The sequence below is a fragment of the Rattus norvegicus genome, chromosome 10, assembly GCF_036323735.1.
Source record: "Rattus norvegicus strain BN/NHsdMcwi chromosome 10, GRCr8, whole genome shotgun sequence".
NCBI classification, from domain to species: Eukaryota; Metazoa; Chordata; class Mammalia; order Rodentia; family Muridae; genus Rattus; species Rattus norvegicus.
In genome coordinates, this window is record NC_086028.1 from 26,312,999 (window position 1) to 26,333,334 (window position 20,336).

General features: G+C 35.7%; 1 protein-coding gene across 1 annotated transcript in view; it reads right to left on the reverse strand.

Annotated features, from left to right (window-relative positions):
* Window positions 1-20,336, reverse strand: part of LOC134480667 (glyceraldehyde-3-phosphate dehydrogenase-like) — a 904,186-nt gene that overhangs the window by 617,499 nt on the left and 266,351 nt on the right. The window lies entirely within an intron of this gene.

Below are 20,336 nucleotides of genomic sequence, written 5' to 3' on the forward strand. Positions count from 1 at the left end.
CAAAGTCAATGCTTAATATGCAGTCATTAGTGTCAATGTTTCTAAAAATGGAACAACTTAGTTGCTAGGGTTAAAATGAAGGAATGTGTACTTTTACATATGTACTTTCATGGGGACAGGATCTCTAGTGAATTAATTCAATAAACAAACAGCAAAAAAATAGCAACACTCCCAAAAGTAACAAGCTCAATTTTGAGAAACTTCTTGTCAGAGCATTATTTATATTTTACTTGTTAAGTAACAGAGTGTTTGAATTATGACCTCTCATCCATTCCCTTTTTAGCATACTGCTTCATTTAATGATAAAGCAGCACAACAGTAGTGCAATGAGTCTACTGCATGGAAATGGGATTGCATTGATAATTCCAAGGGAATGACATCACTGAAAAGTCTCATCCCAGCCTGGGTGATGACTCATGAAAGTTGCACCACTAGCGTCTAAATCACAGATGGCCTGCTACCTTCTGTGTGCTCTAGTGCTTCCAAAGATGATGTGCAATGAGAGCAAGATGGTGTGCAGCTGGAACTCTCAGGTGATGGTCTGGTGACACTTCTCCTTCTGCAGGAGACGATAAACAGCCTCACTATCAATTCCATAGACTTTACTGTCATTGGGTCCTGCTTATTCGTCTCCTGACCGTGAGTCAAAGTAGTTTGTAACTTGGCTTCATGATGACTAATGATGATCTTGATAGGCACATGGGAAATGGCTTCATTACAAACACAAAAGGATGTGAACAGATTGCTACCACTTCCTGGACTTTGGAATCCTGTGTACCTTTCCACACTGTGACTTGACATCATGGGTGTCAGTCTTTCGGGGACTAACAGAAAACATGTCTCTCACGGTCCTCCCTATTAACATGCATCTGTTAGATACCACTTCGAACTTATTTTAAAGCCCTACGAAGAAGAATCACACATGAAGAAATGAAAATCAAGCCAAGAATTCTTGTTGTTGCCTTCTCTCAGACTATATACTTTTTTTCTTCATCCTTTTTTCCCCCGTACTGGTTTCTGCTATTCCATTTGATATTTAGATAAACACAGAATCAACACGGAGGAAAAGACCCACAGGGTTTCCTTTCTTGATGCATATTAGAGCTGCCTTGATAAAAAGGAGCTGAAAGGTTCTGAGCTACCCTCGACTAAGAATTTGTAATACACAACTCAACAGAGTCTAATAATGTTATAGAATGTCTCTGCAGGACACTGAATACTGGTTTTCCAATTGCTATTCTCTCTTTGTTTTGAAATATAAAACCACAAGCAGACTTAGTTTGTATTGTGCACCACTGTTTATAATTTGAGTGACTCAAAACAAGTCATTGATGGTTGTTGTGGCATGCAGCTATATTGACTATACCTTACTGTTTTCAGGGTGGGGGGAAGCATGCAATTATAAAGAAAATAAATTGTATAACAAAAGACACATTTATGTCTTACATGATGAAGTGCTTGTTAAGTAACTGTTGTACACTAATACGACATATTGCTTCAGGGCCAACAAAACAATAAGGGACAGGCAAGATAGTTCAGCAAGGAACATTTTGTTCATAATCATTTTGAACAGTTATGGACTCTGCAGAGTTGTCATCAAGCTCCTCTCAGCTTTTTTGTAGAAACAGAGGTGCATAGTCCTTTCAGTTTATACACGCTGTGTTCCTAGCTTTCCTTTACGAAAGGTTGTAATGGTCCGAAAATTGCTGAAGTCAAACCTCAAAATCAAATAGTATGCAAAGACAAAGAATGTTTATTCTGCACAAACATTCAACATCTGGGAGTCAACCATTCTACAAAAAGGTGACACCAGACAAAGTTGGACAGGCCTTCTTACAGGGAAGTGGGAACTCTAAATTTAGGTAATCTAAAATTTCATTTGTGGGCCCCAGGAGGTCACAGGCGGTCAGTGATTTGCATTCCTATGTCATGAACACTTAGCCATAGGAGGAAATCGGGTTGCCCTGCACAGATGGCCTATTCTGAGATAAATATTTCCCATTTTTGTGGTTATCTCCAGGCCGTTCTTTGGGAAGGGGTTTTATGACCATGTTTTTGGATTTTGTGATCTGTTCCTGAAGCTGGTATCTTAGGGCCTAGCTCGTGGGACTTATGGTCTGTTCCTGGAGCTGATACCTATGGCCTTCTTTTCAAGATTAGATCTGGCCCTTAAATGGAGACAAATGGGGTCTATGTTGTTTTTTCAATGTGAGTAGATTTTCTATTTCCTTATTCTGGGTTGTGGCCTTCAAAATTTGGGAATGTTCTCTTATTTCTTTGTCTTTTTTACATATAAAAGGTGCTTATTATTTTTAATTCTGATCTTGTGTATGGGTGTGTTCACATAAATCCTAGTGCCATCAGAGCCAGAGCATCAGGTCTCTTGGGGCGAGGCTTACAGATGGTTAGGAGCTGACTGATACGGGTTTTGAGAACCAAACTGGAATTCTGCAAGGGGGTACATACTTCTAACTACTGAGCTATCTCCCGTGTTCCACAGTTCTTCGTCTTTCAGAGTACTGACATTGTCAACATTTTAGGAAAGCAGAATGGAACTAAGGGCCTCAAATCACTATGAATAAAGGAACTATCTGCTAAGATCAAGTATTTTGCACTAGTAAGAACTAAACCATATTGTAGGTACAGAGTCTTCCACTCTTTAGAATATCTTAATGTAACTTAACAATATCTATAATATTAACTTCTTTTAATGTACATGGTATATACCCAAGATATCATTACTTTTTTATAGAACACATTAAGATAGTTAAATATTTTGTAAAAGACTTAGAAAATATCTTAATTTTATTATGAAATAGATATAAAATAAGGCTGTGATTAATGGGAGGCTGCATATAAGTCAGTTTTCCTTCTGACACAAAATGCAGAAGATATTTGATCAGACTTTAAGCAATCATATTATCCTCTAATCTATAGCAAATGACTGTGATTGAAATCTTATTTATTCCTAATGGTTGAGCTACTCATGTACTTTCTAAAACACACATCCTTAGTAAAAATATGTATTAATATAATATCAATCCCCCAACTGTAAGTCCCCAAATATTATGCATAACTTAATTTTCAAATCATAACCAGATAATTTTGTTCTTCTAAATTTCCTGTTGAGCTTTGGAAATTTATTCATGTGACTAAAATTTATCACTACAGATGTCACTAAGAAAGAATGCAGTGGCCAAGAATGTCCTGTGAGGTATTTTAGGCAATCATATATTAAGATGTATGTTACTTAATGGGCCATTTCAAGTATTTACTCCTTTTGGGGGGGGGTAATTGTTCTACTTCATACAAAACTACAGAGGGTCATTTTAGAGGGGTTGCCTGGAAATACTAATTTTTGGCATTTATTTCCTTTAGCCTATCTTCTATAGTGTCCAAGACTTCCTAAGGTCCAAGATACAGATAGCTGAGAGGCAGAGTACTTGTTCATCATGTGCAATGCCCTTGGTTGAATCCCTAGCACCATGAAACAAAGATCGAAATGCTCAAGAAGCAAAAAGGAAAATATGCATAAATGTGGCCGTATAATTGTATAAGTAAACTTACATTTTCTTGATCCTCTGAACATTTGCTCATAGGTTTCTTTTTGCCTTACCAGTCCTCATTATAAAGTTCAAAGAAAAAGTATGAAATATTTATGTCAATGTATATTAAGATTTTTTATTCTAATTTGAGCTAGTATCCAACTAGAAGCTTCAACCCTACTGACTATGGCCTCCATGGTATTGGCAGATATTCTGCAAAGGAGGAGATAAGTAGTCATCAATATCTCCCATATACAAACATTGTGACATATAATAGTGACCTACCTGCCTACGAGATATACTGGTACAACAAGTGTAAAAATATTATGGGAGTAACCAACCACATTTTAAAATTAGGTTTATATCCCACTTCAAGAAGTAGAATCTTCCTGACATTGCTAAAATGACCAAGCACCTGAGACTAGATAAGTCTTGATAGACCAGACATAATTCCAGCAATGAGAAGTGGATAAGAAGTCTGACTCCAACCAAGAAACTACTTGCAATTGGTAACTGCTGGGAAAAAAAACAGTTTTCTCAAATAAAGTGTCATTCCTCCCTGCTTAGTTAACATAGAGTTAGTTAACATAGAGAACTTCTATTATTCTTTTTGTGTTTGCTTTGTTTTTATTTCAGTTATTTTTTGTCTTGCTGGTTTTTGTTTGTTTTAATTGTGTGTGTGTGTGTGTGTGTGTGTGTGTGCATGTGTGTGTGTATGTGTATGAGAGAGGGGAGGATTAAGAGAGAAGGACAAGGAGAAGGGGGGAAGGAAAGAGAAAAGGAGAGGGAGAGGGAGTGGGAGGGGCAGAGAGAGGGAGAAAAACTAATGTTGATTGGGTAGGGAGAAGGAAAGATCTGGGTAGAAAAGGGGCATGGGAAAGTATATTATGATCAAAATATATTGGATAAAACAATTAAAGAAGAGAGAAATAAATCCCTACAAAGCAAATTTCTGTCATCAACTAAAGGTAAAAAATATTTTATTTCTGTTGTCTTGACCTTGGGTGACTCTCCTGTGAACTGCTGTTGATAACAGATACTACAAATGGAGTTGGTGTCAGAACCTCAGGAGGTATTACATCAAAGTCTGATTAGTTCCTTGTTTATAGTAAATGCTCAGTGTTACCTTTTTGTGTGTGTTGTTCATAGTTGTGTATAGCAGAAGTCTGCATGTGTAAAACTATTCTCACATTCAAGAATGCCTTCCTTTAATTTAGTTGTTATAATGTACCTAATCTACTTTGTATCATGCAATGAAGTATACTATCTTAATAAGACAGCTGCTTCTTCCTTAGTTTACACCATCTTAGTTCATTGGTAACTCTATTTCCTCCTGCGTTCAGGTACTTTGAAAGGAAATTTTATCAGTATGCAGTCAATTTAAAATTTTAAGTTTCTTTTTTTTTCCAGAAAATAAAAATTTAAGTTTCTTAATGTTAAAAGTTCAACTCCTCTTTTCTTTCAGGTTTTGTAGTATTTGCCTTAGTGCACCTGAGAAAATGTAGGGAGTCCCTGAGGGCAATGAAGATTTTCCCACCTCTAGCGTGTGTATCTCAAAGGTCTATGCGGGACAAGTAGATAGCTAAGCAGAGATACCCCAAGTCAATGGATTATGTGTTCTCTGTCTTGAGAACTCGAAGAATAAATTTCAAAGAAGACAGAAAGTTGAGTTCATTTTTTATCTTAGAGAATTTTCTGTAAATACTTCACTACCTCTCTATGTCCTTTTTCTCTTTTCCTGATAACCCAGTAAGCCCAATTAGTGCTTCCCATATGTGCGTGGGTATAGGTGACTATGGAAACATGGGAAACCTGCCAGGGCCACACCCCCAAATTGAATGATTCTACTCCAGAATCTATCAGTTGCCAGTACCTTCTCAGTGACAGATAAGATCTGGGAGATCATCTCCCCATTTCTGTAGGTATTTTGGCTGGCTTAATTTTGTGTAGGTCATGTGCTGGTAAGTAGAGTTAGTATGCATTCAGGAATACAATAGCTATGTTGTATCTTGAAGATTGAATTTCACAGCACTTCTGATCTTTCAGCTCTTACATTCTTTCTGAGGCAAGAAGGTGGGTTTAAAAGAGAATCTTATTAAAGGTGAATATTTAAGATTGAAGGGTCCAGCCTAACATACAGATTTCATTTTGTATTCAGACTCCATGTTATATTAAGTTTGTCCTTAGTTTGAACTCAGTTACTGGGGGAAAGAAAAACACTTGTTGCAGGAACCAAGGCACTCTTAGCAACAGCCACTCTACCCTTACTAACAGCCAATCAACTCCTAAGAAGGACGTATCTAATGTTCCAGATGTTTTGAAATAGATTACTTATGATAACTACAGTTGCTCCTAACAAGATGAAATCACTACTAGCCAAAAGAAATACACCAAGGTGAAATTTACAAATGTTAACTAGTCATGTAACTGATAAGATAGAAAACCCCGTACCCTGCTAAAACTATGATAAAAATGCAAGGTTTCACCAGCTCAGGCCCATCTATATCCATCCACTGCACTGGAGAAGTTGGAAATGTTGGAGAGTTCTGAGCTCCAGCTTGAATAAAGACTCTTTGACTTTGGATTCAAGTTGGGTTCCTCATGGTCTCTGGTGGTCTGTAAGGACACTGCAACCTGAGCATAACATTTAGGGGCTCGTACTGGATTTCCACTCCTTTTCCCCAAACAGAACGTCTGACTCTTAGAGTCAAAGACTGATCGATAAGTGTGTTCTACAATATGCTTGTCTAAGTGTCTGGCCATTTTTTTTTCTACTAAATCTGGAAACCGAAAATTTGTGAACTGAAAATCAGAAATTCATTACCTATCTCTCAATTCCACAAAACTAATTTTCTTAGTTTGTTTTTCTTTCTGTGTAGATAAATTTATTACCTGAATGATACAATGGGCAAGAAATTGGCAATACTCATGATTCTCTCTCAGGTTTTCAGTTTGCCTTCTGTTGGAAGACTCTGGAAGTTTCATTTCCTTCCTTCCAAACCAAAATATACACCAGTGAGCACCAAGCCCAGCTCAGACTGAACTGAGAAGTATTGCATATATACATATCGCCCAATTATAATGCTAAAGAGAGTAAAGTCAAATCATGAGCAGTACCCTAATTAACATGTTTGGCATCACTGCAATCTAACCTGGACAGTATATAGTATAAAGTGAGTAAAAAGAGCCTAATTATTGAGGTGTTCAGTTGGAGAGCCAAGGATGAGAAATAGATATGAAAAGCAACAGCTGGGACCAGGAAGTCTTGCCTAAGATGATGGCTTATGCCAGGCAAGTTTATTAAGACGTTTAGTCTCATCTTTATTATTTTCTGGGTCAGGGGGAGGTAACTAAGGTGAACAGAGAGCTAAATCAACACACAAGGCTGCCAAAGGGAACCTGGAACACCTCTGACACCCCAGCTTTAATGACTGATAACCAAAGCTCAGATGAAACAGGTTGGTTCCCAGAACTGTGAGCTTAATTTCTAGAAGGCACTGACTTCAGCAACAGACATCTTTTGCCAAGTCAGTTCCTGAACCAAAGAACACAGAACTAAAGTTCCCTTTGTCCTTTCATAAGGTGTTCAAAAAAATCCTGCATCAGTGTGGTTTCTCATCATGATCTACCTTCTCAGTTTGGTGCTAACCAAAGTCTGAAGAGCATTGTAGTCTTCATTGGCTCATTCATCCCACCCATTGAATAGAGCAATTCCTTTGGAAGTTTATATTGTTTCCATGAAGTGTTGCTAAAAATGATAATGAAAATATTCTGTCTTCTCAGCATACTGTCCTAAATTAGAGCAGATCTCTGTATTGGAATACAACAACTGAGTATAGTTTCGTTTATGTTTGTCCCGTTCAGAATCTGGGTCACTGTCGTTGAATATTTGTACTGCATAGGAACTCTCAAGTACAGCTCTAATAATTGATGACAATTTAATGTTTATTTCTATTTATTATAACTACAAACTGGTAATTCTAGAGGACTGTAGAATGACTGAGTAACTTTAATTTCTTACAACTGAGAGGGAATGTGAAACATCTGCATAGCATTATTGTAACGCAGACAAGAAGTTCTAAGTATATCCTTTTTAAAAGTGAGTGGTTTTATTTCCAATAAGTTATGAATATCTCATTCACTTCCTTGAAAATCTTTTCAATTTTTCTAAGACTCTTTTGCTGTCCCAGAACATTACTCTATCAAACAAGACACATTTTTATTGAATGAACACATTTAGTCTAATGGTTTGAGTTTGCCATTGCCAAAAAGGAAATCAAACCCACTCATTCATGGAAATATATCGGGCTGCATGCTTTCATCATTCATCATTGTGTACAAGGTAGAGATGTGTTTCTATTTTAAGAATAAATAACCAATTTCTAGAAGAGTTAAATTGACATTGAAGAATTTCTATATAATCGGAAGCCTTAGATGAAAATAATAATTGTAATTTAGACCAGAGATTGAATCCACTTCAGTAATGATACTCATTATATTTTCTTGTTTCCCTGATCTGGCCTATTTACCAACACAATTGTGTAATGTTCTGATGGACATAACTCATGTAAACACGATGATTATTCTTGGTACAGTGTCATTCTTTCAGATGACCAGATTGAAGCCTAAATTGCTTACCATGTCTCATCTAAGCAAAGATAAATCCTTCATGAGATGCAATGACATATGCTTAGACTGTGAGAAAAAAAAGAATTATAACTTACCTTCTAAAGAATTCTTACTAAATATTATTATTTTTGCTTTGTCCTAATATAGATTCTTGTTAGTAATTACAATGGGTGAAGATCTATGCCGGGAAATAGTAATATAACATATTGTTTTCCTTAGAAAAATATCTGTTAAAATATAGTAAGAGTAGATATGACTAACCAGAATATTTTTCCTTCCTTTCTTTCTTCTTTTATCCTTTCTTTCTTTCTCTCCATTGAACTTAGGATGGAAACAAAGGCCTTCTTCCTACTAGGAAAATAAGGAATTACTGCATTCCAATTTGTCAAATTTTTCATTAGCTGAGTAAATTCCTCACACATAGAAAATACTAATTTTTGATTCTTTGTGCTCAGAAATTACAAATTACAAATTTTACTGTAGAAGCTTATTTATATACACACATACATACACATACACATATACATATATATTACACATAGACAGAGGTTAAGTTGAGATTGGTCTTCAATGCTCTTAATTTAGCCCCAGTACTTGATGATAAGATCCTATTGCTGCAGTTATGCTTGAGTCATAGAACATAGGAATAACAAGTTGTTGCAGAAATGGAAACATTTTCTCTCCTGGCTAGCTTTCATATTGCTGCAGGGATCATTGTGTGCTGTTGGAGGAGCAAGTAATCCCCAATCTCACCCAGCTGTGAACCATTAGAGCTACGATATTGACTGGGCCAATAAAATATATCCACTGGAGAAAGAGTATCACAAATATTATAGCAGTAACCTACCACTTAGTTTGGATGGGATCTACGAGATGGAACTCGTATCTGCAAATGATAACAAAGCCAAGGACCTTTGTCTGTCGTGATTGATCATAGCCCTTAAAGTTACAAAGTACTGAAATGACTCCTATTTACTTTTTGTTAAATACATAGATCGGTACATCTTCCACCCTGCTTCAGAGAAGCATTTTCTAGCAGTTGGTGGCAACTAATGCAGAGACTGTCTACTGGTCAATGCAGAGGGAATAAGAAATTTAGACTATTCAGCCCATAATGAAATAAACATCTCATATCTCTGACCTGCAGCTCTGAGTTTTTCATGAAAGAGGGGATAAAAAGACTGTAACAGGGTGTTGGGTGACTTTAGGCAAGCATTTTTTAATGAACAAAACAGGGCTGTGGTATTTATGAACTCAGTGAATGTGAAAGCATTCATGAGATCTGTGATATTCAAGCCAGAAAAAATTTCAGCATTGAGCCGTGAAGGTAGTCATAGCATCCTACCATTGACTGAGTAGCTACTGGTAATTGACAGTTGCTTAGAGATGAAACGTCAACTTATTTTTAATGGTATGACTTTTGATATGGTGACTACACTGTTAAGCAGGCTCCACTCTTCATAAGGGTTGGGTAACATAATTTTTTTTCCAGTAGGTTAAAAAAGAAGAATACCCAAATTTGAGTAGGTAGGGAAATGAGTGGGAATAAAGAGGGTTGATCTAGGAGGAGTTGAAAAGTGAATATAAACAAACTACATTGCATGAAATTCTTGAAGAAATTTGAAAATATTATTTTACAAAGATTTAGAAACAGAATATTTCAAATCTTATGCTTGGAAGTGTCATTAATGACTCATTTACTGTGAATGATAGATGAGTTGCATATTCCAATTGAAAAGTATTGGTGTTTGATGATGAACTTGGTTGTAGCATCATGTAAGCCATAAGCATTCACAGTCAATGATCCGATGAAAAATCAGTTCAAAGAAGTCTAATTTTTCTCCTTCTCTTTTGGACTCTCAGAGTCATTACCCTGACAACAATAGTGCATTTACCTAATACTCAATAGATATTTTATTGGGAATTTTTTTCTACAAGATAACAGTATAAATAAAACACAAAGGTAGAGTTAGTTTAGCAGTAAGAGCACTTGTTGCTCATACAAAGGACAGAAATTTGGTTCCCAGAATTCATGTGAGTCTGCTCACACAACAGCTTGTAATTCTAGCTCCAAAGGATCAGACACCATGTTCTGGCACATGCAGGTACCTACACACTCAGACCTATACACACATAGACATAAAAATATGATAGCTTAAAGCACTTTGTTATGTTCACAAATTTATAATTGCCTGGCAGGAAGTGGCTTTGGGAAGTGCCTGGCACCCACTTCTTCACAGCACCCTGACAGGTGATTGATGAGCTGAAGCTCACTGCTACTGATGACAGGAGTTCATTACAGTGCACCCCTGTCCGTTCACTTGTGGGCAGCTCTAATTGCTAGGCATATTGCAACTCAAATTTCTTGTCTAACATAGTGCTCTAATGAGCACTTCTGAAACTTTACTTGTCTTGTGTAATCATCCCTGATTGTTCCAAGTTTGTCCCTGTGAACAGTTTCCAATTTCCTCCCTATCACTTACTGAGAAACACTGAAAGTTCTGAGCAGTCTCCCTTTGCTCTGTCTAGTACAAAGCATACTACCCTCTTTCATCATTTGAACAAGGAAAGTTATTGTTTTAGTCTTTAGCTTGTTAATAGCCAGTCAATTGAAATGTCTATTGCATTATATTTATATTTTTCAGCATAGTATCACAGATATTCTCTCTAATCCTAGCTGTTAGACAGTTGGCTTTGATCATGTGATGTCTTATAATTGAGCAAAGAACATTAATTTTCTACCATATCATTTTAACTTTACAGTAATCTTAGAAGGAAGTAGAGGGATGCTATTATTTCCATTTCTACTGATAAAAATGATGAGTTACAAAGAAACTTGCCTAAAGTCAAATAATAAGTTTGCTATAATGTTAGGCATCAGAACTGATCTAACAGAGTAATAATTTAGAAATGCTTTTATGTACTAGCCATTCTTGGTAATTAGTAGTTGGGATAATAACACTCAACATTTTCAAATGAATTGTCTCCATGTTCTTAGAAGCCGTTCATCTTTCTGTATAGTTTTATAGTATTGCTAGAATTCTTTGCAAAACTTACAAATAAGTTTAAGAGGAGACTGAGAGGTTGTTCTTGGTTTACCCTAGGAGAGTTCTTAATAGTCTATGGCTACCAAATACAGTTTATTTCATACCTGAGCATGCTTTTAGATGAAGGCTTGGTGTTGGCTGTTTCTATCATCTGTAAATGATAAATCTCTGTTTATTACAGTAAGTTCCTGTACATTTACATTTGTACATAAGAGATTGCTACAAGGTAAAATAAAATAAAGTTTCTATGAGTCTTCCCAAGTCCCCTAGTACAGTTAACTGCACAGGGTTCCAAATTAAATGAACTTTCCTATAGTTGTCAGTCTTAAAGCAACAGGTCCTTACTTCAGGGCATGGAATAGCTGGAAATGCTCTCTTAAAGATAAGTCATTTTCTTATGTTGCCATGTGCAGTACTTATTGTCTATTTTCAAAGAAACTAGCATGGGAAGGTACTCCTGACAAGTCTGTCAACTGCAGCCTCCAGCTACAAAACTCCTCTACTAAGGACATAGGAAGCACTAACTCACTATGGGTGCTTTGAAAATGCTGGAGACAGTTCTGTTCTCTGGAGTATTCGGCTTAGTCTAATTGAGCTTGGCTAACCTTTTCTCATTGACAGAACTTTGAATTTGTGTCATGAGGGAGCTTTATAAATATTTATTGAATAAAATAGCTTGTTTGGATATGAAATCAGTTTAGAGACAAGAATTAAGGCCAGTAAAACTTCTATTTCCTGGTGAGGAAAATGTCTTCAGAGACAATGCCCAACATTGAATTCTAAACAATTTGCTTTTTGTTTTCAGCTGGGTATAGGGACAGATTAGAACTTTAGAAGTTTCATTTGAAATAATTTATGGAACTAATTGGAGAGGATGTAATTAAAATAATCATTTTTATGCCATTTATTCATTCACCTCTCTATTTCTCATTTTTTACTATGGATGCTCATGAAAAATGACATAAGGTGTGTCTTTTACTATTGAGAACACTTACTCCAAATAGAAAGTAGGTAGAACAAAAATAAATAAACCAAAGATAGAATCTGTGATAGTGATAGCAATTGCCCTATTAGTATGATCTAGAGTATGTAAAGATGTAAATTTCTAGGCATGTCTGTGGGGATTTTGGATTGAGCTAACTGAGGTAGGAAGACATGGAGTTGTTCCTTACTCTCATATTAGGAGAGAAAGAGTTAATATAATGAATATATACATTAAAGCAGGATTTATTATGAATTTGAGAGAGATCAATGAGGGATTTATGAGAGGCTTGGAAGGAGGAAAGGGGAGAGAAATGATATTATGTTTTAATTAAAAAAATAAAAGAACTAGTTTTAAAAGGAGGTATTTATTAGATAAGCTATTAGGGGATGGTCTTGGTAGTCCAACAACTGCTAACACTGGAGACTGAGAATCCACTGGTCTCTTAGTCCACGATGCTGGATGTGGCTTGCATTTTAGTTAATCCCACATTCATTCAAATTCAAAACCACGATTAGTCAGCACACTTTCTCAATACTGTTCAGTTAGTGATGCCCTTGTTTCTTCTGACTGAATTCTGTCATTTGTTGTTGTTGTTGTTGCTGTTGTTGTTGTTAGAACTTCAACTGTTCAATTCCTCTTCCTTTGCGCCTCTCTTGAGGAAATGACTTTGGGCAATAACAACACATTTACAGCAACAATTCTTCACCCCTTTCAATAACTATCACTTTCCCCCCCTGAAGAATAACTGAAGACTGCCATTACTTTATTAGTTTCTATAATTCCTTCATAAAAGGAGGAGAGTGATGTAATTATAACTACATGTAAAAGAACATGTAAAAGAAAAGTTAGATCACCCATCACAGAGTTTTGCAAGCTATTTCTCTGTTTTCTTTATTTTTAAAGCATATTTAGTTTTTTAATTTATTTGTAAGAGTATCTTACTGTTATATATGCATGTATGTATGCATGTATGTATGTATGCATGTATGTGGAGTGTGTGTGTGTGTGTGTGTGTGTGTGTGTGTGTGCGTGTGTGTGTGTGTGTGTGTGTGTGTGTTGCCTGCAAAGATCACATAAGGGCAACAGGTAACCCGGAACTAGACTTGCATATGGTTTTGAGACACCATGAGCACTGTGGGAAGAGAACCTCAGTTCTCTGCTAGAGCAGCAGGTGGTGTTAACTGCTGAGTTATCTCTCAAGCACCAAGTCATTTTTTATAAAGGCTTATATTAATAGTGCCCTGGTTTTCCAAATGTATAAACATCTTTTCTAATATAAAAGCAATGCATTTGCCACAAAATAAATGATTAAATACCATTATAATATGAAACAAATGCCTTTTGCCAGTACCTTAATTTGTTTTTCAGTTTTCTGGATGAGAGTCCATGCCTTTTACAAATCAAGACAGTGATTGCCCACTGACCTATAACTCAGCCTTTCGAAGATTAGGAAATATTGAGAGTCATCTGATAGTCTTTATTTGTCCAACTCTTTTTCATTAAGTCAGCTACTGTAGTCCCTCTCCAAAAGGATTGTTTTCTTGTTCTAAATCTTGTTAAATTTCCAAGTTCACTTTCCTTTGTGAGTAATTTGTTATCACATATATATTTTGAACTCTCTTATACTTTCAATGTGTTTACTCTATAATTCAAGTAAATTTACAGAAGCATCCTATTGGGGCTTTTATTACTTGAAAACATAAGGAGAGCTTACTTCCAAAAGTTTTGATGACCTTGAACTTTTTCTATCTTCTGTGTGTGATAGATAGACGGTCTACCCTAGATATCGGTATCTGTATCACAGACTTTTGACAAATGTGTAAAACACATTTCTACTTCTTATAATTTACTCAGTGCGCTATGGCAGCACAAACAGCCTAACACTGAAATTAAATTGTGGGATCAAATGTCCCCATGGCATGAATAGAATTATCAAATAGCTAAAATGCAACTCAGTCAACTTTGATTTCTTATAAAATATCAAAGATCCTTTATCTCTGTTCCAGTAAATCCTGTAAGGGCTGTACTCTGGAAATTCCAAAAGTGTATTTAGTTTGCAGTAGTCTTAGACATGGCTCATGATGAGTCACCATGATTCATTTTTTATAGTATAACACATTTATTAATACAAAGATTTCCCAGAACTAAACAGATGCTAAAATGAAATCAGGAGCTCTCTTCTTATACATATGTGGATATTAACTGAGGTGGGATTTGGCAATAGGAATGATTATCTGGGATTGTAATGCTATAGAACTCTGAACTTGTTTTTTGGTTTTTGGGTTTTTTTTGTAATCATTGAATACTGTTTCACTGAAACTGATAAATTTGAGGGAAGGGTGTCACAGTGTGGTGGCATGGAAAGAACTGGTAATTTCTAGTACTAGGTAATATTCAATTTTTCAGGAACAAACTCTGCAAGCTACGTTCACAAAGTAAAGAAACAAAACCAGAATTTAAAGGAAGCAAAGTTCAAAGACAAAGATCCACTTAAAAGATAGATCTATCTTAAAACTTGGTAGTTAGGAAAATACGTGACCTACTTTGTATCAAAATTTAATTTTAAAGCAATGTATTGGGTTTCTATGATGCATTAGTTTCTTGTTCATGTGACATAAGGCCCTTAAAGGAAGAAAAATTTATTTGGATAAACATTTCAGGGGATTTGGTTCTTAGTCACTTAACCTTATGAGGTCAGTACTGCCATGGTAGCACAGGGCTCAGCGACATCATAATGAAGTAAAGGGAACAGTAAAAGACAGAAGATAGAGGCCAGGGCAAGATATATTCCTGCCCCTGGAGTACATCTCTAATTGACCACTCCTTCCACTTAGGCAGCAACTCTTACATTTCACCACTTCACCATAATCTGCACTCTTATTACGCCACACAAAGACATGTGACAAGAGCTCTCATGGTGTAAGCATCTCTGGGAGTGCCCTCGCAGACACCCTAAGAGGTTTTACAAATCCTGAGGTGGTTTTTCTGATGGTTTGGTTGTGAGCCTTGGCTTTAATGACTGAGATATCTCTCTGCCCCCAAAGGTGTTTCATAATCTCATCAAACTGACAGTTTAGATTAGCCATCGCATGCACATTATATTTATATGCTTCCTTAAATAAAGATGTCTAGTTAACAAAAGGACAGCTATTTTATTAGTGTTATACTTAAAGTTTAAAAAATGAAATATGCTCATTTTTAAGTTTTTCAGCCTGTAACTTTTAATTAGTAATAACAAAAATTTAGAATCACTTTATAGTCTATTCAATAGAAATATGTTTATATTCACCCCATTCTATAGAGTCAATGGAATCTACTATCTTTGTGTTTCCTTTTTCCAATGAGATTTAATTGTTTAACTTTTAAAATGAATCTTCTGTCAGTGTTGTGTTGTGGCCTGCTAGGCTTGGCTCCCATAGATGCATGTGTTAGAATGTTTGGCCCTAGAGAATGGTACTGTTAGGAGGTATGGTTTGGTTAGAGTAGGTGTGGCCATCTTAGAGAAAATGTTTCACTGTTTGGTTGGGCTTTGATGTTTCCTATGTTCAAGGTCCACCCAGTTTGAAGTCAGATCTTCCTCCTGGTTGTTTGCAATCAAGATGTAGAGCTCTTGGCTCCTCCAGCACCATATCTGTCTACACGCTGTCATGCTTCCCACCATGATGGTAATGAACTGAACCTCTGAAACTGTAAGCCAGTCCCAATAACTATTTGACTTTATGAGTTGACTTTCTTGGTGTGTCTCTTTATAGCAATAAAGCTCTAAGACATCTGGTATCCTGAGATTGAACTTGATAAGAGTTTTATGTTAAATCAATTGTTGGTTGTTATTTAATCATTCATTAATTGTCTTTGTCTTTTTGCAGTAAAAACCATTGGTCATAGTTGCCATTTGAGATTTTTTGCTAGGGGCCAAAGACAAAGCCAGAAGTGTTGCTGCAGCCATTACCAAATTATCATAGATAATCGGTCTTGACTTAAACTAGGCTTTTTTTCCCCCAAAGAAAAGTTAGAAGCCATAAATCTACTGTATGAATTTGATGACAAAGATTAGTATTAAGGGAGAGAACCATAAGGTATATACATAAAGGGAGGGAAGCAATAACCTGTTGGAAAAACAACAAAGTATGATGGAGAATGAGATAGAAAGGGAACAACAACAACAACAGCAGCAGCAATGGCAACAACAGAAAACCTGCTGTACTGATTCAGAAACTCCAATTCAAATAAAAAGCACATTAAAATATTCTTTCTTTCTTATTCAATATGTATTTTTCCCACTTCCCCAAATACTGGAAAATTCGGATATAATGGTAAACCGAGGCTTAAGTATCATGCTCATGGAGATATTTTCCTAGTGACGTGCATCCTCAATAAGTAAGCAACACAACTTAGTTTAAGCATCAGAAACCTGAGCGTAATAAAAAGTTTAACTGTAGTGGAAACAAGAAAGGACCAGAAGAGGCACTACGTTTAAGTTCAGATTGTCAGCTAATATAATAATTTTATGCTTTCTGATTTTTCCTCTACAGTTGTTTGCTGAATGATCATGTGATCATACGTTATTGTAGATAAAGAACAGTCACTTATTTTTGCTTATAGAGGAGTTTTATATTTTCTGCTTCCAAGCTTTCTTGCCTGCCCCGAAACTTGGTCTCTGACAATTTTTCCTTTCAGTTTTGCTATTTATCGCTCCTGACATTAATTTTGGTGTTCTTATTGTTTAAGATTAATTAATGGTGACTGCTGTTAGTTTCAGTGGCTTGATTCAATAAAAGTACATTTTTTGTATCATATTTTAATGTAGCTCGGGCAATTCTCCAAAAAAATAAAAATAAATAAAAAAACTCTCCTCCAAATGATGACTTAAGGATCCAAGCATTGTCAATTTTCTAGCTGTGTTATATGGAGTGTGGGGTCAGGAGGGTCCGTCTAGCTAGGGTGCTTGACATAAAGGGAGTGTAGTTGTTTTGCTTGGCTGTGCAATGGGTAAGATCTGCATCATTAGCATCGAAGGTTTTCTGGCTTAAGCTCTATGGATATATCCTCCTTGGAGAAGGAGCGAATGTGGAGAACACGGTGCATTTCGAACATTATGAAATGCTCTTTAAGAGAAATCCTTTTCAAACAGAACCACAGCCTTTGGTGATGAGTGACACTGAGAGCTGAGGGAAGAACATTCAGTAGGGCACACTGAATGTTTATGCAGCACCAGGCATGCAAAAAATAAAATAAAAATTGCTTTCTTATCTCAAACTTAAAGGTTCTGATAAGCCCAGGCTTGGGAAAAAATTACCTCTCAGAAGGACAGAGAGATATATCAAGTGACCTTTAAATATTTCTTCCCAGTTTGCAGTATGACAAGCTCAGAATCTAGGACACTTTTCTTCTGTCTAAATTTATTCCAAAATGTCTGTTTTGAACCCTATGCTGAGTGAATCTAGAATGGATTCCACTGTGGTTATCCCCTATCTATATGGTAGTAAAGACACAGCAGACATTCACAAAATGATTTAGGCGAACCTACTTTGATTACTAAAAGCACTATGTAGAAATCGATTTCTTTATAGCAATTAAAATAACACTATGGAGGAACCAAAGTTGTTTCCATTTCAGAAATTACTTTCCTTGATGACCTGACAGTGGACCCCTGACCAGGTGCCAGGTAGTTTCTCATTAATTTTTGCTACTTGAGTATCTCCATGGGTCCTTGGAATTAGCTTAGTTTCAGAAGAGTGGTGTAACACTGAAATAATGAACTGGAGGTTTAGGAATGAACTTTCAATGGCCTCAGCACTAAGTCAGGAGAGTTAAGGTCAGACCCAGTACTTAATTGTCACTTAAGTATGTGTAATTGTCCTTCAAAACTGTTCTCTATGGGGTTTGGAGTATTGGTACCCAAATAGGCACCAAGGAACCAAAAGAAAGTCCCTTTAAATTATATACTACACATGTGACTTTGGGTTTCTTTTGCTTGTCTGGCAAATGACTGTTAATTACTATCAAATTTGATTGCTCTTGTTTTTCTAACACATCAATGGAGCCTGATGAAATCTGTTTAAATCAAATTGTCACTGTAATTAGTATTCCCTAATATTTTTCAAATACATGCTATACACGAAAATGTTATATATGAAAGATTTAAAGAATCTTCACTTTCAAGGTCACAAAGAAAGTAAATGTATGAAATTCTCAAAGCATTGATAAAATATTGTTTTATTTTTGAAAATAAATCCAAAGATGAGATCTTCACATGGCATCTTTGTCTTCCCATTTTATGAGCTTTGTAATTTTAAAATTAGCATACAAAAAAGAGTAAATTTCAATATAAAGTTTTCAGCTATTCAGATCCTCCTATTTTTCATATGTATACATTCAAATCTAGATTTTATGCTATATTTGTCCCTCCCTCATTAATGATGTCCAATTTTTCCTTTAATTTAATTCCACCCTTACTTCCAAATAGTCTTTCTCCTTTAATGCTCTAGATTGGTAGGTAGATGAGTAGATATGATAGATAGGTAGGTGGATAGCTAGACGGATGGATAGATAGATGAGTATTTATATGTAAGTATGTATTTATCAACCTACCTATTATATATATTTACATATATATCACATCAATGTATGCAATAGGTAGATTGGTAAATACATAATAATACATAATTATAATAATTTAATTCTGCATATGAAAGAAAAACATTTGGTAATTTTTTTGTCTGTCTGGAAAATTTGCTTCTGGCTTCCATGACTTAGTAATTATCTCCAATTCTGTCAATATTCCTGCAAATGACAAAGAAAATGAGAGGAACTACAGTAAGATGTTAATGATAAGGGTTTTGTTCAAAGACACTTGCTCCCAAAATATATAGATATTATTTATATTAAAAAATTTAGGTATTATTTTTTAATAAACATAAAATTAACATTAAGTCTTATAATATTATTGTTAGACAAAGAATGGTATTTCTTTATGGTTAATTATTTCTTAAACATATCAGTGATTTTGGTCTCTTATTGAACTGCATACTTTTTTATTATTTCATTGTGTCTTTTAAAGGGAAATCAGTGTTCACAAGTAAAGTATTTGATCACTATTTCCATAAGCTAGACATTATGCATGTGAAATTCACTGCACCCTAAAAAGAAACATGAATCTTTAGGGAAACAGAAAAGATTTTCAGTTTTAAGCCACATGTATAGTGAAATGTCAAGGAAGCAGGCCATCTATTCACGTAAAAAGCTCAAATCAACCATGAATTAAAATGTGTAGTGCATAGAAATGTTTGCCAATGCCTTCTTCACCACCTTTCACAGGGAGGAAGGTTAATAGGATAAGGTTGGTCCCTGCATTGTAACACGTCTTTACTCTGTGCCTCTGGCATGTGAAAATTAAGTTAGGGAAAATATTAGGTTACCAAATTCTCTCATACGTGAATATTTTTAAATTCCTCTAAACTTGAAGTGATTTAGGTTTATTCTGAAGGTTATTTGGGGTTTACTGCACTGTAGTGCTTCTGTGCATAAAGCAGTCTAAACCGTTTCAGAGAAGAAACTCAGAGTCAGTAATTTTTTTTCTCTTCTTAATAATAATTTCATAGTCTTGGAATAAGACGATAAAGTACAAAGTGGATTCCATTTCTTTAGGGGGAAAAGATTGAGATACAGATAACCTTTGGAAGCTCGAATAGTTAACTTTTTAAAATAGTCTAGTTCTTACCTTTGGGATAACAGTCAAATCAGGCTCACTGTGCCCCACTGCTCCTGTGATTGACTACCCAATCTCAGTTGGTGCCATCTTCCCACTAATTTGAAATGATGCCTGTTCAGTGATCCAGAATGTCAGGAGAAAACCTGGTCTCAGAGATGTAGAACATAGTTCTGGTAACTAAAGGAATTCAGTTTCTTACCTGGATTTGCTAGTGTTGATCCATGATTGTGATGAGTTATTTAAAGAATAAAGGATATCTTATTTATCAGTTTATATTGATGATGTTTATCATTTTAATGCCTTTTCTTTTTATTTTACTGAGGAACACATAAAACAAACATGAATACCTAAAATGGTAGTGGTTGGCACTTTTAAAGATTTAGTGTGTGTGTGTGTGTGTGTGTGTGTGTGTGTGTGTG